Source organism: Bubalus bubalis, chromosome 12 (assembly GCF_019923935.1).
Source record: "Bubalus bubalis isolate 160015118507 breed Murrah chromosome 12, NDDB_SH_1, whole genome shotgun sequence".
NCBI classification, from domain to species: domain Eukaryota; kingdom Metazoa; phylum Chordata; class Mammalia; order Artiodactyla; family Bovidae; genus Bubalus; species Bubalus bubalis.
This window is the reverse complement of record NC_059168.1, coordinates 66,243,637-66,259,264: the sequence shown is the minus strand read 5'-3', so window position 1 is coordinate 66,259,264 and position 15,628 is coordinate 66,243,637. Positions and strand designations below refer to the sequence as shown.

The 15,628-nt window shown below is 36.0% G+C and overlaps 1 protein-coding gene and 1 long non-coding RNA gene across 7 annotated transcripts in view; one reads left to right on the top strand and one right to left on the bottom strand.

The window, feature by feature from the left end:
- The window catches only part of PPP3R1 (protein phosphatase 3 regulatory subunit B, alpha), a 123,648-nt gene that overhangs the window by 38,425 nt on the left and 69,595 nt on the right, over window positions 1-15,628 (top strand). The gene's annotated exons all lie outside the window — the stretch shown is intronic.
- The window catches only part of LOC102407521, a 37,005-nt gene that overhangs the window by 14,363 nt on the left and 7,014 nt on the right, over window positions 1-15,628 (bottom strand). For 3 of the 4 annotated variants that reach the window (XR_006543454.1, XR_006543455.1, XR_003102327.2), the window contains exon 1: window positions 6,496-6,638. The exons of the other annotated variant lie outside the window; for it this stretch is intronic. This is a non-coding gene — a long non-coding RNA (uncharacterized LOC102407521). Of the gene's footprint in view, window positions 1-6,495; window positions 6,639-15,628 lie in introns of those variants that run through there. 4 annotated transcript variants of the gene reach the window in all.

Below are 15,628 nucleotides of genomic sequence, written 5' to 3'. Positions count from 1 at the left end.
TACCCTCTTTTTCCTCTGACCATGAATCCTTGAAAATGAAGTGTCATTTGGTTTCCAAACTGAAATATTTCATCCAATTATTTAAAGATGAGCCTAATTTTATTACTTTAACAGAAACTTATCAAATGTGACTGGTTGAAAGAAGTAAACAAGAATAAATCTACCATCACCACCGCAGTCTCTTCCTAGGAACTTAGAGATGGAGCTTGTTTTCATGATATAATTAGTCAGGGACTTCTGTGGCTTAATTTAAAAGCGTAGAGTGTAATCACCTTTCTTTCTTTTTTTTTTTTGAAAACAGTTTTCTTTGCTACCCCTGGATGAACCTGGCTCTGCTTTTCCAAATTCAATGATGTCAGGTCATCAGGGAACAAATTTGAGATGGTACAATTCCCATCAGCTATTAGCTGGAGAGCGCTTTCCATCCCCAAGGTCTAAGCTCAGTTCTAAAGGGCATGTTTTCTTTTCAGCAAATGTGGTTATCCCTATTAACAGTAATGGGTGTTATATGTGAATGTGCAGAAGACTCTGTACCCCTAAGTTTTTCCCAAACGTGAATTTCATGAGGCCAAATTAAACACAGTTTGGCTCTTTGGCTCCATCCTCCTCTGTGTTCAGATAAATGTTGATACTCAAATAAGACTCTCAGTGATGAAATGCCAACACATGTGGCTTCTGCATCTGTCATCTAGAGGATGTGCCTTTAAAAATGGATTCCTTTCTTTGTTTAATTCTTGGCCTGGTAAACCACTGTAACCCTGCGAGGGAAGCGGAGTGAGGAGATATTTCTAAACAGTCTTTTTCTGCCCCGACATCAAACAACTTGTGCCAACACCTATTCTGAAATGTTTGCACCCTAGGCTACCTCCATTGATTCAATCAGTATCAGATACTCTGACGTCATGAAGTGAAAAATTGGCATTCAAAACCAATACAAGATTGTAAAGTTAAAAAATAAAATTAAATTAAATTTAAAAAAAATCAACTGGAATGCGAACAACAAACTGTTCAAGAGGAGACAGCCAGTTCTGGAGGACTGACTCCACTCTCTTAGAAGTGTGTACCAATGCCAAATAAGCCTAAATAAGAGGCAGCCTTGTTTGTGTAGTAGTTAATAAGCCCCAGAGGGGAAAGGGACAGCTCAATGAAACAACCTTGCCTACTTTTTTTCTTAGGTTCTTTAGTCTGTTTCACCTAACTCATGATTTAGAAAGGTCTCTAAAATGTGGTGGTTGTAAGAACATCAATGGGCCAAGGCTCTTAAAATATATGTTAACAACTTTGATCTTGTGGCCTATAAAGCTATGTATGGAAGCAATGGCATTTCACATGTATTTAAACTCAGTAATTTCTGCATGAGAAGGCCTTTACAGACATTTGTAAACTCTTCGCCAGAAAAAGAGTGGGAAATAATAGGATTAATAGTGAGCATAAGACTTCTATTTCTTCTGAAATTATTTTTAAGGATGTAAACAACTCAGCCCTTTCTTTGCTGGTGTTAACCTACAAAACACAAAAAGTCAACTTGTGGTTATTTTTTCATGACTCTTGGCCTCAATTCCTGGATCAGGAGATAATACAAAGCCGTTCAACTGGTTTTGCCTTGTTTGAGAAACTAAAATTAAAATCTCAGGAGTTATTTATTTTAACCCACAAATAGGAAAGAAAGTGGTCTGTCAGAAAAAGTCATAAAGACAATTTTCCAAATGTGTGGACCTTTTTAACTTTGTACCAATCTAAAAAAAAAAATGAGTTTTTTTAGAAAATATTTTTACTGTGTGTGTGTGTTTTTTTTTAAAATGGGTCTCTCTAGTTGCAACTGGACCCTTTAGGTTTTAATTCTCATCTTTCAGCTACTGGCATGTCATAATCTAGTCTAGGGAATGACTGCCTAAATTACTACATCCATAAATATTCTAGTGGAAAACATTTGCAAGGCTTATTTTCAGAAGTACACTGAAGTACCTTGACATTGAATCCTAGCTCATAATCCCAAATTCAATTCTATTTTTCTGTATAGTCAACAATTTCTAGGTGTTATTTTAAACATAGCAACTCTAAAAGTATGACAGAAAAGAGTTAAATGGGTGCTACATAAACCAATCTTGCAGTTAATTATGGGAAAAAAAAGATACCTAGTGATGGTGACTTCCATTTTTCAATACCAACCAGTACTGATGACCAAGCAACCTCTGGTATTTACTCTTGGCTAAGATAGGTGATATTTTTGAAAACAAAATTTGGACAAATGTATGTTTTTCTGACTCGTGACACATTCCATCTCTTTCTGTTTTTTTAAAGTCATAAATCAGACTCTAGTTGTCAGAGTTTTAGCTTTTGAAGAAGAAATAGAATGAGGTGTTTATTGATCAAAGCTAACTGAGTCGAAGCCATAATGGCTAATTTTGGATCCTTCCTAGGACTCTTCTAATCACAAATTGCTTGGTTAAACCACTAAATGTGCTTTGTTAACTGAATGTCTGAATAAGCAGTTGTGTATATATTGTGTTATCAATTATAAAACCTTCTATTCTAGTCAAGCTTCCCTGGTCGCTCAGAGGATAAAGAATTTGCCTGCAATGCAGGAGACCCAGGTTCAATCCCTGGGTTGGGAAGATTTCCTGGAGTAACCCACTCCAGTATTCTTGCCTAGAGAATCCCGTGGACAAAGAAGCCCAGCAGGTTACAGTCTATAGGGCTGCAGAAGAGTCAGACATGACTGAGTGACTTGACTTCACTTCTATACTAGTCACTGGTTGATCACTGAGAGGGGTATCTGTATTTCAGTCAATAAACCTTTACTGAGTTCCCTATAAACACTCACAGAAGAAGAGATTATAAAATAATCTGCGAACTACCTTACAAATTACAATGTTGAGACAAAATAAAAGTAAAAACACAATAAACATGTAAATCCCTTATCTGCTTAAGGAGAAAAATCTTTTATCTTCCTTGTTGCTTTTGATCTTTTTTTTTTAATTAAATTCCATTTTAAAACCATCTATAGGAATAATTTGAAATTTACTAAGTAAATTTAGATCTCAGACTTGGAAGTGTTAGTACGACCAAAACATGATTTGTGATTGCAGGTCCTGGAAATCGCTAACATTTTTGAGAGTCTCAGGAGGACACCCAAACCACTCTCCCTCAACTCTATCAACCTAAATAGAAGCAGAAATGTTTGTATATATGACGAATGAGTCTCTTCTTAAGTTGTAGACACATAAGACTCTGATTCCAACCTCCTGGGTTCCCTTTTCTGGCTGGGTAACCTTCCACATATCCCCAGGGTAAGTTGCTTGGTCTCATGGAATCTTCATCTCCCTGCCTGTTAAAGGGGGAGGAAGGGTGATAATGCTTTTACCACAGGGTGTTGGTAAAAATTAATTACTATTTATAATATACTCCATTAACATCCTCAGGTAATTCATAACAGAATTTATATGGCACTTGATCACTGCTTAAAGTTTTTAAAACCGTCCTTGGTTTTTCAACTCAAGCAAAAAATGTAACAAATCTTTATACTTCAAACAGTAGGATTAAGCGTAGGAACATTTGGCTTCCCTAGGAACAATTATTTTCCTGAGGTGAAAAATATTAGCATGCTACAAAAGCTTATTTCCTCAGCTTCGGACTATGAATAGAGTAGCTTTCATTTGTAGTTGATAAAAGCCAAAGGAAGAAGGTTTGTGTTTTTTTTTTTAATAAAACCCACTTTAATAGCTGCCATCTTCGGGGATGTTTTCAACTCCTCACTATTGAAAGGGAATTGGTTCATCTATTTCACAGTGATTTAATTTTAGCACTTAAAGGAAACCCAAGGGGTCATTTCCTGGTTGCTGTCCCCTGCCTGCAATAATGGTATTGAACACCTACCCTGCACCTGACTGAGGCTTCCCTATAGCTCAGATGGTGAAGAATCCACCTGCAATGCAGGAGACCCCAGTTCAATCCCTGGGTGGGGAAGATCCTCTGGAGAAAAAAAGGGGAACCCACTCCAGTATTTTTCTCCAGAGAATTCTATGGACAGAGGAGACTGGCAGGGTACAGTCCATGGGGTCGCAAAGAGTTGGACACAACTGAGAGACTAACACTACCCCTGCAAAACCACATTCTCATATCACAGATGAGGAAACTGAGGCTTGGTAAACTTAAATAACAAAGCAGAGATTGAAATTCATACCCCTGGACAGTCCATGCTCTTTCCACAACCCCAAACAGCTGCCTCCATGAGGTTACACCTAAAGCTCCATCCCCCAACCCATTCTGCACTACGTGCCTTTCCTCTCTTTTTCTCACCTCTCTCCAAACTTAAAAATTGAATTAAGATATTCTAAAAGAACTTCAATCCCATTCCTAGAGGGCTCAAGAGCATCCTCAAATCATTTGGTAAAAGTTATTTTGAAAGACTTACTGAAAGGTAGTTTAAAATCACTTTTAAAAGACACCTTTATAAAGTTTTATGGAAGGGGGGAAAAGCTAGCTTTATCCCTTCTTGAGAATTTACTTAGTTCACTCAGTAATTTTCTTATGCCAAATCAAAATGCATGTTATATTATCAAAGCTTTTAAACTTTCTACTGAAGCATAATATACATTTAGAAGTGAAGTACATTTAATTTCTGAAATGTTTAAAATCCATCCCATCTTCACCTTGTGAAGACAAGATGCCATTTCACATCTCAGAGAAATGTACATAAGTAACAATGAACTCTAATAATGTATAAATTAGCTCATATTCCTAAGAGTGCTTTGAAAGGTTAAGCTCATTATTTAAATTATGGCATTACTGATAAAGGATTATAATTATGATGATCATTTAAATGATAATATATTTTCTGATGCCTTTAGACAGCAGGTAAGACAAGATAAAGATAACAAAAAAAATTATAGATACCCTACACACTATCACTATCTTTAATGACTAACAATAAATACAGTGTATGAATATGTATGAAATCTACCTCCGCAAAACTTGCGGATTATTGGAATGATAGGGCCGTAAAGTCCAGAAGTACCTAAGAATTTGAATAGCAATTGAATGAAGTCAATTTGAAGTAGATATTTATCTTTATCCTTTCATTTTGATTCATATTCCTAGTTAACATTCACTGATAATTAAATGGATGGAGATCCCTTATCAAACTCACATCAATCACTGTTCTAAGCTGGTAAATATCAGACTCCTGATTATGGAGGCTCAATGATGCTCCTGGGCTGGGAACATACATTCATTGAAATATTACCAATAAACAGAGGTCTTCTATAGGAGTTGATTGCACTCCTCTTATCTCTAGACAATGAATCAACTCAGCCCTACCTTTAACTTAAATAGGAGGACATAGACACCAGATATCCTGCCCTATGCCAAGCTCAACTTAAACAAAAACAAAATAGCCATTCCCTCTACACCTTGAAAGATTGGCTTGGACTTACTCCCATTCTCAGTGTCTGTTGTGGCAGGTACAACAGCTGAGCAGCCCTCTGGGTACCAGTCTCAGCTGCACAGGTCCCTTCTGGTCCTGGGGCTCTGGCACCATTAGTAGAAAACCCCCCAGGAGATCCCCTGAAGGCCTGAATTCAGCTTTTGTCTGCCTGGTGAAAAAACATAATTCTTCTCTAACAATTCCCCTAAGATTTTCCCCAGGGAGTAACATATGACACTGAATTGACTCAATTTGAAGGACAAGTTAGCTAGATGAGAAAGAAAACAATGTTCCATAAATTTAGTGACTGAAACCTCAGAGTTTAACTGGCTATCAGAAGTTGATTAATTATACTCATAGCACTAAATTCTGGCTACAGTATTTCAGGGAAAAAAATCATATTTTTAAAAAGTTTTAAATGTAAATGCAGGTATTTAAAAGAAAATAAATATGTTTATTTAAGAGCTTTGCTGAGAGTAGCTTATTTATAAAATGAATAGTCCACTATAATGACATTTAAATCATTTGATTTTCTAACTTCTCTTTAGAGTTGAAATTTTTACAGTTTCAGTTCTCCCCCAAATTTATTGAGATAGAAATAAATTTAAAGGTGTTCATTTTATAGACATTATATGGTCCCAGAACTTACAAAATAAAACAAATAACCAATTTAAAAAAGAAGTTGTAGGGCGAGGGGTAGAGAGAAATTAGAATTGATCCATTGGTCTCATAATACATTCTCCTGCTAAATCAGACAGGAATTCTAGGTCAGCAGATAAAAAGCTATTCCAATTTCCCTCATAAATGCTGGCTGTCCCTTTAACAAATCCCATGGTGAGAAAGTGCTTTCAGGTATCCAAAATCAATGATAAAGAACAAGGGGTCATTATCTACATAGAAACACTGTACTTTTGGTACAATTAACTCAAAAAATAAAATTCACAAAGTAACTAAAAACAGGTAAATAGAAAGTCTGTATGAATCCATTTCAGACATGAAGTCTCTTGACTAATTCAAAAAGTACTGGTCTTCTCTGTCCTTCCAACATTTACTCGATCTCTTTGACTTACCTAGTTACATAACTGATTCTGTGACTTGTAAACAAACAGCCGCATTGCTTGACAATTCTGGATCTGTGGGTTTGTACTGCTGTTTCCCTGTGGAGGTTGAGCGCTGCATAATGATTTATTCTTCCCCACCCCTGCCTTCTTTTCCTATTTTGCTCCCCCTCCCTTTTTTTTTGTCAAAGTAGGTTAAAAAAAAAAAAAAAAATCTATGTGAACTGAGTGTGAGAACAAACCCTGGTGCTATAAGATTGAGGCCACCAATTTAAATACCCTAGGCACAAGAAATGCAAAATGTGAGGGTCTCATACTCAGATGAGCTTCCCAGAAGGAGACTACTAATAGTCTTTTTCAGCATCTCCTGGACTCCAAACCATGTGCATTTGTATAAGGAAGCTTTGATTCCCCTAGTTTCCCACGCATGAAGCTCTCAGAGCTTCAAAGAGAGCTCTGCATGCAAGAGATACATGGGGGTGTAGTTCAGGAGGAGAATGTGGGTGAATTACCATTCGAGTCTGTTCTTTAATTCCTGTGCTATGTTCCGGTGGTGTGCCCCAGTTATAACATTGCCTGCCAGCAAAGTAGAAGCTTTCTATTTTGGTAATTAGACTTAATCAATTACCTGGAATTAAAACACACCTAATTCCACCATTAAGAAGTGAAGTTTTAGATTGGTTCTTAGGATGTGGATTCAGTTTATTTTTGATAGTGTAGATTAAGTACAGTTTAAACTACGGTATGCGTGCCAGGCACACACTGGTACTTTGTGTCACTGATGGAATCTTCAGGAAACATTTTCATTGCATAATAATTTAATGCAGATAAAATAAATACAGAATAATTGAGAATTTTGTTTTTAAAAAATCTAGAAATTTATGCAGGTTGAAGTGAAGGAAGACAACAGAGCCTTTAACTACCTTAAGTGAATACATGAAATTTTAACTAATTCTCCTTTTGTGTGTGCTATTTTCAGGAGACACAAAATATTTATTTCTAAATATTTTCAAACTGTTTTCTCTCCCATTTGTCACTTACTCTTCTAGTAATATGGGCATTGTAAATTAGTTCTATGCCAAAGATTCTCTTGGGACATTAGAGTCTAATCTACTAGTAGACTTTCTTCCTTAAAAAAGCTTCAGGAAGTATTTTATTAGTTGAATCAGGGCAGAGATAAACATCTTTTGAAACTGCAAAAGCCTTCTTTGAATGCTGTCTTTGGAGGTTTAGTCTTTTTCTATGAATGTACTTAGTGACCAATGGGATATTTGATGAGTTCTTCATTAATTTATTTTTAATTTTATACCATTTTCTAAAGGTTACCTTCCAACAGTGCTCTGTTTATAAGAAATGTACCTCTACCCCTTTTAAAAATCATTTTGTCATGGGAACTCTTTTTTTCTATCAGTATATTCTCAAGCTTTAGTTTTTAAATATATTTTCACGTGTGTATCCTGAGTAAGAATGCCTGGATTCTCTCTGACTTTAATTCATGTGATCCTGGTTGGAATGAAAGTGGCAGGTCTCAATTTTGCAGCCACTGAAATGCGATTCTGAGGAGAAATAGTTTCTGAGCCCAAGAAATGAAGAGGAGCCTCTTTGTTTCTCTCGAAGGCTGCAGTTGGAGCTTGCTGGGTTTTGTTCTGGCAGGTTCACAAGGTCTGTTAGGAACAATGGAAGCATAGACCTTTAGAACTGGAAGGAAAGATGAATAGTCCTCATCTAGTCTAAACTCTTCATGTTAGAGATGTGAAAATGCATCCTAGATAGGGATTGTGATGTTGAGAGACACGTTTTCTACTTTTCTTTTTCTGAAGCCATTTTAAAAATCCAATTCATTTGAATAATAATTATACCCTGCTAAGGTGTTCATTGGAAGGACTGATGCTGAGGCTGAAACTCCAATACTTTGGCCACCTCATGTGAAGAGTTGACTCATTGGAAAAGACCCCGATGCTGGGAGGGATTGGGGGCAGGAGGAGAAAGGGATGACAGAGGATGAGATGGCTGGATGGCATCACCGACTCGATGGACATGAGTTTGGGTAAACTCCGGGAGTTGGTGATGGACAGGGAGGCCTGGCATGCTCTGATTCATGGGGTCGCAAAGAGTCGGACACGACTGAGCGACTGAACTGAACTGAAAGCACATGGACCCCAAAATTTGTTGTGATTACTCCATCCACATGGTGGAGGAATTGGAGGGAAGGGGAATTTTGCTTTCGTGAAAAAATTAAGCAAATACCGAGCAAAATGTAGGACAAAACTTAAGGACCTGGGTCTTATGGACACCAACTTCCATATTAATCTGATTTAATAAATAGTGAATCACTCTCTGATTTACTTCACATAATCACAAACTCCGAGGATGAAATATAAAAAAATAAATCAGTACTATGGAGGACCGAAGCAAGGAAACCATGGCTGGGTCTAAAATGAAAACAAGATAGTTTAAAAATTCACTCTCTTTCTTCATATGTCTGCTTCCTGTGTATCTTAGAAACACATTTATTCACTTTATAAACAAGGTTGTAATTTTTTAAGCTTATATATGATTATCTAATAAGTAGAAACACTAATTGAGAAGACAAAGGAGGATTATATCTCTGCCATTTCTACACAATAGCCTGAAGCATTCCAAATAAGAAAAAAGTTATGAATGTTTCCAAATGTCTCCATGATTTGACTGTTTTTACAAAGTCAGAGAAATTAGATCATTGTCTTTTCCTTCATCTCAACTTCTGGGCTTGCTCTTACAGACTGATGGCTCAAGTCATTGGTAGCTTTAATATGGCCTCTGGGATCATTTTTTATGAATTGGGAATTGACTTTGTTTCAGTATGGTTCTTAGGCCTATGGTTGGGGCCCTGGAACCAATGTTATCAGAGTTCTCCAAAGCCTAGTGTGTTACATGAATATAAAGAGTCGGTGAGGCAGACTTTATGGTTGCTGGAGTTGGGGGAAGAATGGGGGAAGATATGGAGTTTGGGACGGACATATACATATTGCTATATCCAAAATGGATAACCAACAAGGTCCTACTGTATAGCACGAGGAACTCTGCTCGATATTATGTGGCAGCCTGGATGGGAGGGGAGTTTGGTGGAGGATGGAAACATGTTATATGTATGACCGGGTCCCTTTGCTGCCCACTTGAAACTACTACATTGTTAACAGCCACATGTGAAAGTTGCTCTATTGAGTCTGACTCTCTGCAACCCCATGGACCACAGCCCACTGCAGTCCATTGTAGTCCACCATGCTCCTCTGTCTGTGGAATTCTCCAGGCTAGAATGCTGGAGTGGGTTGCCATTCTCTTCTCCAGAAGATCGTCCCCACCCAAGGATCAAATCTGTCTCCCACTTTGCAAGCAGATTCTTTACTGCCTGAGCCATCAGGGAAGCCTGTTAACAGCTATACCCCAAAATACAATAAAAAGTTAAAAGAAAAGAGTTGGTGAGGGAAGTAGTTACAAAACACCATGATTCTATTTTATATTTAAATTTTATAGTAGTATAGTTGATATACAATGTGATATTTTCTACTGTACAGCAAAGCACATTATATATATCTATATCTATATCTATCTATCTATATATATATATCTCACCACTAATTTTAGATTCTTTTCCCATATAGGTCATTACAGAGTACTGAGTAGAGTTCCCTGTGCTATATAGTAGGTCCTTATTAGTTACCTATATTATATAAAGTAGTGTGTGTGTATATATATATGTCAATCCTAATCTCCCAATTTAGCATGCCCTTTCCCCCCTGGTAACCATAAGTTGGTGGCTCAAATGGTAAAGAAGCTGCCTGCAATGCAGGAAACCTGGGTTCAATCCCTGTGTTGGGAAGATCCCTTGAAGAAGGGAAATTTGTTTTCTACATCTTTAACTCTATTTCTGTTTTGTAAATAAGTTCATTTGCACCATTTTTTTTAGATTCCACATATAAGCAATATCATATGTGTTTTTCTCGAATTTCACTAGTATGACAGCTTCTAGGTCCATCAATGTTGCTGCAAACAGCATTATTTCATTCTTTTTCATGGCTGAGTAATATTCCATTCTCTCTTTTTCTTTCTCTCTCCCTCCCCCTCCCCCCACTCCATGTATGTGTATATACAGGCTTCCCTGTTATCTCAGTGGTAAAGAATCCGCTCCCAATGCAGGAGACACAGGTTTAGTTCCCATGTTGGGAAGAGTCCCTGTAAAATAGAGTTTCAACCCACTCCAGTATTCTTGCTGGAAAATGCCATGGTCAGAGGAAGCTGGTGGGCTACAGACCATGGGGTCACAAAGGGCTGGACTGAGTGATTAACACACATACACACAAATATGTATATGTGTGTATATATATATATATATATTTATATATATATATGTCACATCTTCTTTATTCATTGGTTGATGGATATTTAGGTTATTTCCATGTCTTGACTATTGTAAACAGTCCTGCAATGAACACTGCAGTGCATGTATCCTTTTGGATCATGGTTTTCTAAAGATATATGTCCAGGAGTGGGCTTGCTGTATCATATGGTAGTTCTATTTCTAGTTTTTTCAGGAACCTCCATACTGTTTTCCATAGTGATTGTACCAATTTACATTTCCACCAACATTGGAGGGTTTTCTTTTCTTGACAACACCCTTTCTAGCATTTATATCCTATTTTAAAAAGAAAATCAAATATATAAAAACGGTGCATGTGTGCATACACACACACATACACAGTCACACAGGAATAACCATGGTTATACACCAAATAGCAGTATAACACAGTGGTGAAAAGCCTGAGTTTGGAATCACAGAGATCTGAGTTCTACTTCCAGGCCCAGCACTTAACCTTTACTCTTCTTAGATGCCTGAAATAATTTTCAGTCAACTAAAAAGATTTAAAAATATATGCGTTTCAAAGTGCTTAAATTTGAATCTTTATGAATTGTTCATACCCATCCCCATACTCCTCCAGTAATACCTATGATTCTCTATGCCCTGCTAACCAGTCAAGCTCAGATCCCTCCTTGCTTCTCCAACAGCCAATACTGGAGCACTCTGTTGGGGTTCAAAGTTCTTAAACTAGTGTTTATAGTGCCTAATCCTTCCACCCACCACTGTGTAAACATCCTGCAGCCCTTGCCTATTTACTCTATCACAAGAACACATGCATTTCAACCACTGGTTGATTTGGTTCTGCTGAGCCCACTCTCTTGATCTCAACCCCCTAAGTTCTTTCTCTTAAACACACACATTTGGAGTACCAGGATCACTTTGTCTTCATCCTTCAAAGACCAGTCTTTTTCTCAAAGCATCTTCTAAAGGCAAACAATGAATTTCAACATCTCTGGTGTCCAGGATTAATGAGGTTTTCTTCCATGCTGAAAATATCCATTACTAATCAGATCTTGAACATGCACATATTTAGCTAACTTAAAGTGACTACTACTATACAAAAAGTTTTCATTTCATCCTTTATCCTATATCATTAAGAAGAGTTTCTTGTATTGCTGCAGAACTTAAAAAAGGTACAAATGAGAGATATAGTCACAGTTTAAAAGGACCATAGGGTTCCAGACTGCTGTGTTAGAAGAAAGCCTTTCTTTCACAGTGTCAAGATTGGTAGTGAATAGCAGATTAAAATATATCCTGGTAGGTTGTGCTCTTACTTTGCAGTTTATTCAACTGCATGACAGACAGAAGGAGGTTCTGTTCAGTCATAGCCAAGTATTTACCCAGCATTTAGACATTGCAATCAATTACTTTCTGTAACCTGCTTTCTGCAAATACACCATCCTTTGGCTCTTGGGTGGATACATTCTAATTGCTAATTTTAGTGTTTTATAGAATCCTATAAAAGGAAACAAGGGGCCCTAGGGACTGAGTGTGGGTTAGGCCAGAATGTAAAATGAGGATATCAAAAGCTCAGAGCTTGAGATTAGTGTAGCAGCAAGAAAAGAGGGGTGGTGATAGGAAAGAGTACAGTTAGAATGTGGATTTCTGGGTGGACCTGAGTGCAATTGTTGTGCTGGACCAGAGGCTCTACTGTTTCCTCATTGTGTCACTCTTCACTGTTCCCCATTGCTCTTTGCAGAGTCCTTTTGTTTCTAGGCAAAGTGTATGTCTAAGGTTACTGATGCTGACACTGGAAAAGGATACAAGTCCTATTAATTGTAAATGCTTTGATAGTGAATGAGAGTCTTCGCTTAGAAGTAATTAATAATTATAGTGGTGCCTCGGAACTAATATGAGCAGCTCTTTAAGAAAAACAATGGAAAAAGCTAGTTGAGACTACTAAACACAATCATCGTTGACAAAATTAGTGTCTAAGGTAGAACGGGCCCTGAAACTCTATTGCTTCTGGGCAAAGGCTGTCTGCTTGTATGCTAACATTTATCTTCCTTTTGATTTGTCACGCAGAGTGGTTAGTATTTTGTGATGACCTGAAGATGCTCTTTAGAATCACAGAAAACACAGAATTCACCGGATGAAACTTATTTACCAAACATTTCAGCCTTACTCAAAAAGTACAACTTTTAATGAAAACACTTTCTTAGAAATACAATCGACTTCCCCAATCTGACAAAATGCATAAAATGCATCTACACTGCAATTTCCTGCTGTGACCTTGAGAACTTTAGCACTGGTGCAATTTGCTAATTTTATAGAACAAATTCTATTTACAGTATTATAAATATTATGTATCTCATACATGTTTATAAATTCTTTTCAAAGGAGGAAATTACTTTTTAAAAAGCATACTTTATTTTAGTGATACAATCTTGACTATGCAGGCATGGTTCATTTACTGAATATTTTTTTAAATATTATTAATTTACAATATTATATTGTATGTTTTATTTGCACAAGTATATTTCTTTAAAATATGCCTTTTGGTTACTCTTACATATTCTGGAAGAACAGCATTATAGAGAATATGCTAGTGAAAAATTCAAATTTGGTTCCAACCAGTTTGCCCCGCAAAAACAAATTTCTATGATAATTTTAATCATTACAAGAAAAACTGGTATAACTAGTCAATTCTTTTTTTTTTTTTTTTCAAAAAAAGATACTTCTAATTTAAAATATTGCACAAGGAACTCATTCCAACAGAAAAACAGAATGAGAATTAACTACCCAGATTGGATCTTGGGCTTATGACTGTATTTAGTTATGATGTTACTTATTTGTTGAAGCAAATTGTTTTCATGTATTCATAGAATTGTAAATGTAGAGGAACTATGTTGCAGTTACCTGTATGTACAAATAAAAGGCTGGTTTAATCTTCTGCCATTTATCTTACATGGAGAGAAAGAAAAATGTGATATAAATTTTTGTAAAATGTTTTGAGTAGTGTGTACTTGATAGAGAAAAAACATAAAGCAATGTGTATCTCACATATACATTTTATAACCATATACACATACATTTTATAACCATATACATTGTATAGGCTAGGTGTGCAACTGATACATAAGACAAAATAATACAGTTGACCCTAGATCATTGACATTTTCAGAAGATATCTTCAGTTGTTTTCAGCCTCTGAAGATTTCAGTTTTTGGTTGTATATATAGTTCATTATGTGTCTTTGATGCAACATTTTCATATGCTACCTTCCTCTTCATTGAAGAATATGATTGAGAGATAAGTTAAGGTCAAATAAAATTTTGAATGAATTGAATTTGCTATCCAATAGAAAACAGAGTAAGTAGCTACTGTCAAATCAGCATTAATTAACCTATTCTCTGTAAGTAAAGAGTGGTTGGTAATTTACTAGATAGTCTACCTTCCAATCTAACCATTGAATATATACTTTATAATGTTTTGCATGAGCGAGATAGATTAACTATATGAAAAAAGTTAATTAACTAGAAGATATTTATATATTAAAGGTGTTAACTTTGAAATTATCATTCATATATTATTTCCCTCCCATATTCAGAATGGGAAAATAATCTTTAAAAATGCCACAAACCTAGTCAAAACATGATAAGGGGATTATATCCTTCATATACAAAAAGTTTTTATAAATCGCTAAAAATGACCTATTTCCCCAAGAAAAGTGGGCAATCAACAGGTAAGTCACAGGAATATATTCTCAGCAGTTGAGTTAAAAGATCAAAATTTAAGAAAAATGTTCAATATTACTAGTAAACCAAGAAATACAAATTATGATGAGGTGCCAGTTTTTTTTTTTTAATCTACATTTAAAAGAAATACCAATACACAGTTAATACTGCTGTTGAGAAATGTGCATTGCTGGTGGGAAATCTACAAAATTTCTTGAGAGTAATCAGAGTCTCTGTCTGTCTGTCTCTCTCTCTCTATATATATATATATACAATATGAAGCCTTTAAAATGTTTATACCCTGTGGTTCTAAAACTCCACTACTATGAATGTATCCTAAAACAAAAATCAGAAATGTGCACAAAGATTTTACAAAAGTGTTTAATATATAACGTAATAGGAAAAACTGAAAACAACCAAAATAAAAATTAAGTTATAGGAGATTCTTAAATAAATCATGGCATACATTAACATTACTGAACACATATACATTGAAAATCATATTCTTGAAGAATATGTACAGATGGGAGAAACATTTCCAAAATATTAAGTAGAAAATTATAAGACAGTAGGTCCCAATTATACACACATATATATTTTAATATATATTATATATATTTATAATTATATATTTTATGTTATATATACACAGAAAAAAGATTGGATACACATCCAAATATAAACAATGATTATCTCTTGCTGACATAATTACAGATCATTTTCCTGTTCTGTAATTTTCTGTATGTAAAACATTTTCCATAACCTTGTTACTGATCCAGTGGTTTTCCTCCAAGGGCCCTTTAGAATTAAGCTCTTCCATTTATGTCATTAAACGATTGCCCAGCGTCCAGAGTCAGACAAAAGAGAGAACCAGGCTCCCTCAGAAGTGAGACATTCAGAGTAGTTCCCTCTAGTGGAAACAATGGCAGTGAAGGACCGGTTACAAATGCCTAATACTGAGCTTCAGTGTTCCCCACTCTGCACACACCCATCTAGAAAATGCCAGGCTAAGCTAAGCACCAGTTTATGGCTTACCATATCATGAGGGTATGGCTTTCTCTTAACGGCACTG